At 40.9% G+C, this 10,230-nt stretch overlaps 1 long non-coding RNA gene across 3 annotated transcripts; it reads left to right on the top strand.

Moving 5' to 3' along the window:
• The first annotated feature begins 2,228 nt into the window (after positions 1-2,228).
• Positions 2,229-10,151, top strand: LOC116366504 (uncharacterized). Of its 3 annotated transcripts, none has more exons than XR_004208294.1 (4): positions 2,229-2,393; positions 5,273-5,353; positions 5,538-5,641; positions 10,122-10,151. It is a non-coding gene; the product is annotated as an uncharacterized LOC116366504 (long non-coding RNA). The 3 variants fall into 3 exon arrangements; XR_004208295.1 differs by lacking the exon at positions 2,229-2,393 and adding an exon at positions 2,413-2,505; XR_004208293.1 differs by lacking the exon at positions 2,229-2,393 and having other exon boundaries at positions 4,319-5,353.
• The last annotated feature ends 79 nt before the right edge of the window (positions 10,152-10,230 follow it).

The following is a 10,230-nucleotide window of genomic DNA, read 5'->3' as shown; positions in this document are numbered from 1 at the left end:
TACTATTATTCTGACATTTCACTTTAATAATTCTGACATTTCACTTAAAATAAAGTGGTGATCCTAACTGACCTAAAACAGGGAATTTTCTCTAGGATTAAATGTCAGGAATTGTGAAAACTGAGTTTAAATGTATTTGGCTAAGGTGTATGTAAACTTACGACTTCAACTGTATATACAGTGCCTTGCGAAAGTATTCGGCCTCCTTGAACTTTGCGACCTTTTGCCACATTTCAGGCTTCAAACATAAAGATATAAAACTGAATTTTTTTGTGAAGAATCAACAACAAGTGGGACACAATCATGAAGTGGAACGACATTTATTGGATATTTCAAACTTTTTTAACAAATCAAAAACTGAAAAATTGGGCGTGCAAAATTATTCAGCCCCTTTACTTTCAGTGCAGCAAACTCTCTCCAGAAGTTCCGTGAGGATCTCTGAATGATCCAATGTTGACCTAAATGACTAATGATGATAAATACAATCCACCTGTGTGTAATCAAGCCTCCGTATAAATGCACCTGCACTGTGATAGTCTCAGAGGTCCGTTAAAAGCGCAGAGAGCATCATGAAGAACAAGGAACACACCAGGCAGGTCCGAGATACTGTTGTGAAGAAGTTTAAAGCCCGATTTGGATACAAAAAGATTTCCCAAGCTTTAAACATCCCAAGGAGCACTGTGCAAGCGATAATATTGAAATGGAAGGAGTATCAGACCACTGCAAATCTACCAAGACCTGTCACCAGACTGTCCATGGTGAAATTATTTAAACAAACTCAAGGGGAAGCAAATTTAGATCATGTCATTTTCTGAACATGCTCGCATGTAACCTTTGTGGAGAGAGCAGATTGAAATGTGAAACTACACTGACCCATTGAGAAACCAATATCCCCAAAACTTCCACCAATGCTCTTGAATGGGGAATCATTCAAAAACACCTGTGTTTCTGTATAAAGCCTTCAAAAGGGTTTAAGTCTGTGAAAAGTCAAGTATTTAAATAGACAACTGTGCTTAGGTGTGGTCTCAGAATGAGGAGGTCGATTCATTTTCTATCCACTGTGGTTCCACTTTTATGAAACACATACATGTTTTTAATATTCTCTACGCCCAGTTAATAACGATGTTTAATACTAAAACCACCTCAGTGACTGGACCTTAGATTCTTTAGATAAATTCACACTTTTTATGAACAAATAAACCCAACCAAATAATGTTGAATGCAGCTGTGACAGAGAACTAGCCTAAACTGGTGCTCCCCACACAGTAGGTGCTCCATTATTCCAACATGATTGTAAAAACAGTGTTTTGGTCTACTGTATTTAGCTATGACAGAGTTTAAAGGTGAGGAGGACTGATTAGTACATACATTAGGAGTGACTCTTTACTTGAAACCACTTGTTCCTTTGTTATTATATTTCTTACAGTAGGTACTGTATGTTTGCAACTGTTGTTAAGGGAAATGTTGTCCATGCTCAACATTTCACAAGACTGGAAATAAACACTTTATTGAAAATGTTGATCCCAAAGGTTCTCTTCTTCTTGTTAAGTTATGAAAGTGTGTTATTATATTGTGTTTGTAAAAACTCTGTTCACTTCTACATCCTCATAACTTCATGTCCAGTTTCATGTTTATCTTCTCTTGTATTTCAACATTTGTCTGTGGACTTTATCCTTCTGAATGTTAATACACAACTAACTGCATACTTAAATTTGAGAAAGTGGCCTCCAAAGTTTCTGCACTAATTTCCACATCTGCCCGTCAGAACTTCTTATTACCCGTGTATTTAGAATAGATACACTATTTACAGATACAGTATGATAACTATTTTAATATACTATCTCTAATGGTGCCGGTGTGGTATAATTGTTTTGTATCGTGTCCTTTTTTCCCTACCGAAGTAGAAAACTGCTAAATAACTTCCAGTTTTGGCAACACATTATTATTATTGAGTGTTTAAAAACATGCAAGAAAGATATTTTCTTAAATGATCAGAAAAATACAATTTTGCCCTAAAACCATTTACTGGAAACATGACATTTTTTACATGATCATTTTACAGCCAAGAAATGATGTAGCTGAATAAAGCCAAAGTTATTGTATGACAGGATGTTGTATTAGTTTAAATGAGTTTAAGCACTATTGTTCAATCACAGTAATATACTGAGCAAGGTCATTCTATTTTATAGAGGGGAAATTAGGGTTAACTACCACACTGAGGTGTTTTTTTGTAGCTAGAATAGGAAAACCAGTCAGAACAAGTTAAAGAATAGCCACACCCATCCTGCTGTACTCCTTTACCCAACGCCACATACATTGTTCAGTATGTTTGTTTGCTGTAGAGAGGTGTGTCAGTAGCACAGAATACATTTGTAGAATTTTGCCTTTATGTGGTAAGTATCAGCATATGTTTGTTTAAACTTTCCACACATTTCATGGTAAACTCTCAGTTGATCAGTGTGGGCTCATTTAAAGGAAATACAGAGATTTGCAACTTTATGTGATGTGAGTATAAACCTTTTCTTTAATTTCAAATAAGTGGCAGCATGAATTAGGTTAGCTTGAAATAGTAGCAGAATGACTGAGTGATGTTTTACAGACATTACAAATCTGTTCTGCAATAGAAGCAAACTTTTTTAATGGCCAAATCACCTAAAGTCAAACCAAATATCGAGTTTATTTCAGTGGAGTTCAGTTGATTTGGCCATGAAATATTTGGCCCCAACCCACATCCAGAGTGCAGCGGAAATTTTCCTGGGATTTGCTCATTTCTACCGTCGCTTAATTTGGGGCTACAGCACCCTGGCTTCTCCCCTCTCTGCACTCACTTCTCCCAAGGTGCCATTCACATGGTCCCCAGCTGTTAACAGGGCGTTTTTGGACCTTAAGCATCGGTTTACTACAGCCCCTATCCTCCTCCATCCGGACCCGTCCCTTCAGTTTGTGGTTGAGGTCGACACTTCTGACGTTGGATTGGGGGCTTGAAGGGGCGGAACATGCATTTCTGGTGTGAACCAACCATAAGAATTTACAATATCTCCACACAGCCAAGCGCCTTAACTCTAGGCAGACCCGTTGGGCTCTGTTATTCACCAGATTCAACATTCCCATCTCCTACTGCCCAGGGTCCAAGAATGGGAAGCCTGATGCTCTCTCTCAGCATTCGTCCCTGCATGCATGGTATGTGCTCAGAATAAGACTCCGTGGCAAGCTGGCCTCATTCAACCACTCCCTGTTCCTCATTGCCCCTGGTCCCATATCTCCTTGGACTTTGTCACTGGGCTTCCTCCATCTGATGGCAACACCATCATCCTTACAATGGATAGGTTCTCTAAAGCCGCCCATTTCATCCCCCTCCTCAAGTTACCTTCAGCCATGGAGAAGGCCCAGCTCATGGTCAGCACGTTTTTCGAATCCATAGACACCCTATCGACACAGTCTCCGATCGTGGTCCTCAATTCACATCCTGATTCTGGAAGGCGTTCTGCACCCTCATTGGGTTGTCGGCCAGTCTGTCCTCCGGGTTTCACCCCCAGTCCAATGGCCAGTCAGAGCGTGCCAATCAGGACCTGGAGACAAATCTTCAGTGCCTCGTCTCGACCAACCCCACCGTCTTGTGTGTTGTTCCGTACTCCTGTTTTTTCTAATCCTCCCGGTTCCGACCTTTTCTGCCTGCCCTGACACTGAGCCCGCCTGCCATACCATTCAGCCTGCCCTGACACTGAGCCCGCCTGCCATACCATTCAGCCTGCCCTGACACTGAGCCCGCCTGCCATACCATTCAGCTTGCCCTGACACTGAGCCCGCCTGCCATACCATTCAGCTTGCCCTGACACTGAGCCCGCCTGCCATACCATTCAGCCTGCCCTGACACTGAGCCCGCCTGCCATACCATTCAGCCTGCCCTGACCTCGAGCCTGCCTGCCACTCTGTAGCTTTTGGACTCTGACCTAGTTTACAATCTTCTGCCTGTCCTCAACCTGCCTCTTGCCTGCCCCTTGTATTTTAATAAATATCAGAGACGCGAACCATCTGCCTCCTGTGTCTGCATCTGGGTCTCATCCTGTGTCGTTTTACAACCATAGAGATCCTATTAGATCTTGCAGATTTATACCATCTGCCTATCTGCACTGACTCTATCTTGCATTGACACTACGCACACACACTAGACTTTAAATACACACCATATATACACACTCACGCACACTATATTGTCACTCCATCACAAAACCCACTCACATTCACATACACTACATATGCACACACACACATAACAGACACGCAAACCGACACAACACAAACACACGTTCACACATACACGCACACTCACATACACTTTTACACTCATACTTGGCTGCTGCTGCTCTGCTCTGCTCTTTATTTTTCTATTTATTATTTTACACACAAAGCTTTATTGTAATGAAGTAGGCCTACTTTTGGGACTTGTGTTCTGTTCTTTTCATAAGAAGTATCTCCACCGATTCCACCCAGAGCCTTCATCGGGGTAATATTTGCTGTAGCCAAGAACAACTGCTTTGAAACAATGTCAACCAATTGGTTCTCCAACCAAATAAGGTTGAATTCAGATAGAGAACAAGACTGCCCATCGGGACAAGAATTAAACACACTCAAGGGAAAGTCAATGCAAATTTAGATAATGTCATTTTCTGAATATGTTTGCATGTGACCTTTGTGGAGAGAGAAGAGTGAAATGTGAAACTACACTGACCCATTGAGAAAACAATATCCCCAAAACTTCCACTGGCACTCTGGAATGGGGAATCATTCAAAAACACTTTCTGCAGAAAGCCTTCATCAGGGTTTAAGTCATGGGAGACAGACACGTATTTAAATAAACACCTGTGCTTAGCTGTGGTCTCAGAAAATATAATTTTTTTCCAGGTCTATTCATTAAATGCTTAGCTGTGGTATCAGAATGAAGAGTTTATCCCAGGTCTATTCATTAAATGCTTAGCTGTGATATCAGAATGAAGAGTTTATCCCAGGACTACTCTTTGTAAATCCACCATGATGTATACCCTGATGAAGCCTCTATGCTGAAACACTTTGGAAACAGATAAGTTGATATAGTTAAAGTCATGCCTACTTTGTAAACCATACGTAACCAATAAATCCATCAAGTCCCATCGCTCAGTCTGTTGCTCTTTAAGGAGGTGTGGGTTACATTTGCAAAAGACTTAGCAAATACTGAAAGCATAACCTTAAGTGTAATAACTGTAAATGTGTATGTCTTTCTCATTTAATGTTTTAGCCTAATGTGGTTTCATGGATAACTTTGTCAGAGACAAATTAACTGAATGGAACTTCAGTGAGTATATTGACAGATTCAAAGGTAAGCATATTTCTAAAGTGTTTTTGTACATATATTTTATAGACAGGGATGGAAAGAACTGGCAAATTAATTTAGAAACATGATTCACTTTGAGATTTTATTGGTTCATCACTGAATTGTATAATTCACTTGTGCTGTGAGTTGTCCTGATTCTTTACGACTTCATTTGTATCCTGACATCTAGATGAAGAAATTGACAAAGAGAGTTTCCTGCTCCTAGATGAAAAAGCCTTTGCCAACTTGATTCCAAAACTTGGTCCAAGGTACAAATTTCAAGAGAAACACAAGGTATGTAACAAGCTATTTTATTTGATTCTTATTGATCATTTTCTGTCTTTCACATATTGAACATATCACAAAGCCCTATACTTTAGGCATAGTTTAGGGATAGATCAGCCAAATATATATATTTTTAGCTTTTTGTTAACTATGTCACAAAATTACTGAAATCTTAATACTTTGTCATGTCTTATTTACTCAACTGCTCAACAAAGTGCAGTACTGCATGACTTTGTTGAAAGGATTTCATATTTAAAGTGCATTTCGGAAAGTATTCAGAACCTTTGACTTTTTGGACATTTTGTTACGTTACAGCCTTATTAAAACAAATGTCCCTCGTCAATCTACAGGTTTTTAGACAGTTTTGCAAATGTATTACAAATAAAAAACAGATATATCTTATATATACAGTGGGGCAAAAAAGTATTTAGTCAGCCACCAATTGTGCAAGTTCTCCCACTTAAAAAGATGAGAGGCCTGTAATTTCCATCATAGGTACACTTCAACTATGACAGACAAAATGAGGAAAATATCACATTGTAGGATTTTTAATGAATTTATTTGCAAATTATGGTGGAAAATAAGTATTTGGTCAATAACAAAAGTTTATCTCAATACTTTGTTATATACCCTTTGTTGGCAATGACAGGTCAAACGTTTTCTGTAAGTCTTCACAAGGTTTTCACACACTGTTGCTGGTATTTTGGCCCATTCCTCCATGCAGATCTCCTCTAGAGCAGTGATGTTTTGGGGCTGTTGCTGGGCAACATGGACTTTCAACTCCCTCCAAAGATTTTCTATGGGGTTGAGATCTGGAGACTGGCTAGGCCACTCCAGGACCTTGAAATGCTTCTTACGAAGCCACTCCTTCGTTGCCCGGGCAGTGTGTTTGGGATCATTGTCATGCTGAAAGACCCAGCCACGTTTCATCTTCAATGCCCTTGCTGATGATAGGCTTTGTTACTTTGGTCCCAGCTCTCTGCAGGTCATTCACTAGGTCCCCCCGTGTGGTTCTGGGATTTTTGCTCACCGTTCTTGTGATCATTTTGACCCCACAGGGTAAGATCTTGCGTGGAGCCCCAGATCAAGGGAGATTATCAGTGGTCTTGTATGTCTTCCATTTCCTAATAATTGCTCCCACAGTTGATTTCTTCAAACCAAGCTGCTTACCTATTGCAGATTCAGTCTTCCCAGCCTGGTGCAGGTCTACAATGTTGTTTCTGGTGTCCTTTGACAGCTCTTTGGTCTTGGCCCATAGTGGAGTTTGGAGTGTGACTGTTTGAGGTTGTGGACAGGTGTCTTTTATACTGATAACAAGTTCAAACAGGTGCCATTAATACAGGTAACGAGTGGAGGACAGAGGAGCCTCTTAAAGAAGAAGTTACAGGTCTGTGAGAGCCAGAATTCTTGCTTGGTTGTAGGTGACCAAATACTTATTTTCCACCATAATTTGCATAGAAATTCATAAAAAATCCTACAACGTGATTTTCTGGATTTCTTTTTCTCATTTTGTCTGTCATAGTTGAAGTGTACCTATGATGAAAATTACAGGCCTCTCTCATCTTTTTAAGTGGGAGAACTTGCACAATTGGTGGCTGACTAAATACTTTTTTGCACCACTGTATAAGTGTTCAGACCCTTTGCTATGAGACTCGAAATTGAGCTCAGGTGCATCCTTTTTCCATTGATCATCCTTGAGATATTTCTACAACTTGATTGGAGTCCACCTGTGGTAAATTGAATTGACTGGACATGATTTGGAAAGGCACACACCTGTCGATATAAGGTCCCACAGTTGACAGTGCATGTAAGAGGAAAAACCTAAAGAAAAACCTAGAGAACTCTCAGTCCATGAGAAACAAGATTCTCTTGTCTGATGAAACCAAGATTGAACTCTTTGGCCTGAATGCCAAGTGTCATGTCTGGAGGAAACCTGGCACCATCCCGAAGGTGAGGCCTAGTGGTGGCAGCAACATGCTGTGGGGATGTTTTTAGTGGCAATGACCCTAAGCACACTGCCAAGACAACGCGGAGTGGCATCAGGACAAGTCTCTGAATGTCCTTGAGTGGCCCAGCCAGAGCCCGGACTTGCACCTGATCGAATATGGTGCGTTCTGAGCCCTCTCCTGTACTCCCTGTTCACCCACGACTGCGTAGCCACGCACGCCTCCAACTCAATCATCAAGTTTGCGGATGACACAACAGTGGTAGGCTTGATTACCAACAACGACGAGACGGCCTACAGGGAGGAGGTGAGGGCCCTCGGAGTGTGGTGTCAGGAAAATAACCTCACACTCAACGTCAACAAAACTAAGGAGATGATTGTGGACTTCAGGAAACAGCAGAGGGAACACCCCCCTATCCACATCGATGGAACAGTAGTGGAGAGGGTAGCAAGTTTTAAGTTCCTTGGCATACACATCACAGACAAACTGAATTGGTCCACTCACACAGACAGCATTGTGAAGAAGGCGCAGCAGCGCCTCTTCAACCTCAGGAGGCTGAAGAAATTTGGCTTGTCACCAAAAGCACTCACAAACTTCTACAGATGCACAATCGAGAGCATCCTGGCGGGCTGTATCACCGCCTGGTACGGCAACTGCTCCGCCCTCAACCGCAAGGCTCTCCAGAGGGTAGTGAAGTCTGCACAACCCATCACCGGGGGCAAACTACCTGCCCTCCAGGACACCTACACCACCCGATGTTACAGGAAGGCCATAATGATCATCAAGGACATCAACCACCCGAGCCACTGCCTGTTCACCCCGCTATCATCCAGAAGGCGAGGTCAGTACAGGTGCATCAAAGCTGGGACCGAGAGACTGAAAAACAGCTTCTATCTCAAGGCCATCAGACTGTTCAACAGCCACCACTAACATTGAGGGGCTGCTGCCAACACACTGACAATGACACTGTACTCTATATCATCGACTGCATCCTTATGTAATACATGTATCACTAGCCACTTTAACTATGCCACTTTGTTTACATACTCATCTCATATGTATATACTGTACTCGATATCATCTACTATATCTTGCCTATGCTGCTCTGTACCATCACTCATTCATATATCCTTATGTACATATTCTTTATCCCCTTACACTGTGTATAAGACAGTAGTTTTGGAATTGTTAGTTAGATTACTTGTTGGTTATTACTGCATTGTCGGAACTAGAAGCACAAGCATTTCGCTACACTCGCATTAACATCTGCTAACCATGTGTATGTGACAAATAAAATTTGATTTGATTTGATTTGATTTTGATTTATTTAAGTTTAATATGTTTTCTAAATTAGCAAAAATGTCAAAAAAACTGTTTTTGCTTTGTCATTATGGGGTACTGTGTGTAGATTGGTGAGGAAAATAAATAATTTAATCAATTTTAGAATAAGGCTGTAACGTAACAAAATTTGAAAAAAGTCAAGAGTGCTGACTGCTTTCCGAATGAACTGTACAGTTGAAGTCGGAAGTTTACAAACACATTATCCAAACACATTTAAACTCAGTTTTTCACAATTCCTGAAATTTAATCCAAGTAAAAAGTCCCTGCCTTAGTTCTGTTAGGATCACCACTTTATTTTAAGAATGTGAAATCTCAGAATAATAGTTAAGAGAATGATTTATTTCAGCTTTTATTTCTTTCAACACATTCCCTGAGGGGAAGAAGTTTACATACACTCAATTAGTATTTGGTAGCATTGCCTTTAAAGTTTTTAACTTGGGTCAAACATTTTGGGTAGCCTTCCACAAGCTTCCCACAATAAGTTGGGTGAATTTTGTCTCATTCCTTTTGGTGTAACTGAGACAGGTGTGTAGGCCTCCTTGCTCACACACACTTTTTCAGTTCTGCCCACAAATGTCCTATAGGATTGAGAACAGGGCATTGTGATGACTTTGTTGTCCTTAAGCAATTTTGCCACAACTTTGCAAGTATGCTTGGGATCATTGTCCATTTGGAAGACCCATTTGTGACCAAGCTTTAACTTCATGACTGATGTCTTGAGATGTTGCTTCATTCATCCACATCATTTTAATTCCTCATGATGTCATCTATTTTGTGAAGTGCACCAGTCGCTCCTGCAGCAAAGCACCCCCACAACATGCCACCCCCGTGCTTCACGGTTGGGATGGTGTTCTTCGGCTTGCAAGCCTCCCCCTTTTTCCTACAAACATAATAATGGTCATTATGGCCAAACAGTTCTACAGTCTATATCAGACCGTATACAACGTGTAAGACAAACATTTGTTTTTACTGCTCTAATTACATTGGTAACCAGTTTATAACAGCAATAAGGCACATTGTTTTTTGTTGTATATGGGCCAATATACCACTGCTTAGGGCTGTATTCAGGCGTTTGTGTTTTATCGTGTTAAGAACAGTCATTATTTTGGCTATATACCACACCTTCTCGGGCCTTATTGCTTAATTATAAATAGCTCAAAGGGGTTTTAATGCACTTATACTACTTTATTTATTGATGACAGGCGATACAAAAGGAGTTAGAAAATGAGGGACAGCAACTGACAGCCAAGTTCAAACATCCTCCACAATGGCATGGGCTTCCTTGGACCAGGTATGCATTGGGTTGTGAAA

Source organism: Oncorhynchus kisutch, unplaced genomic scaffold (assembly GCF_002021735.2).
Source record: "Oncorhynchus kisutch isolate 150728-3 unplaced genomic scaffold, Okis_V2 scaffold1513, whole genome shotgun sequence".
Classification (NCBI taxonomy): Eukaryota; Metazoa; Chordata; class Actinopteri; order Salmoniformes; family Salmonidae; genus Oncorhynchus; species Oncorhynchus kisutch.
The sequence above is the reverse complement of the archived record's forward strand: the minus strand, read 5'-3'. Positions and strand labels throughout refer to the sequence as shown.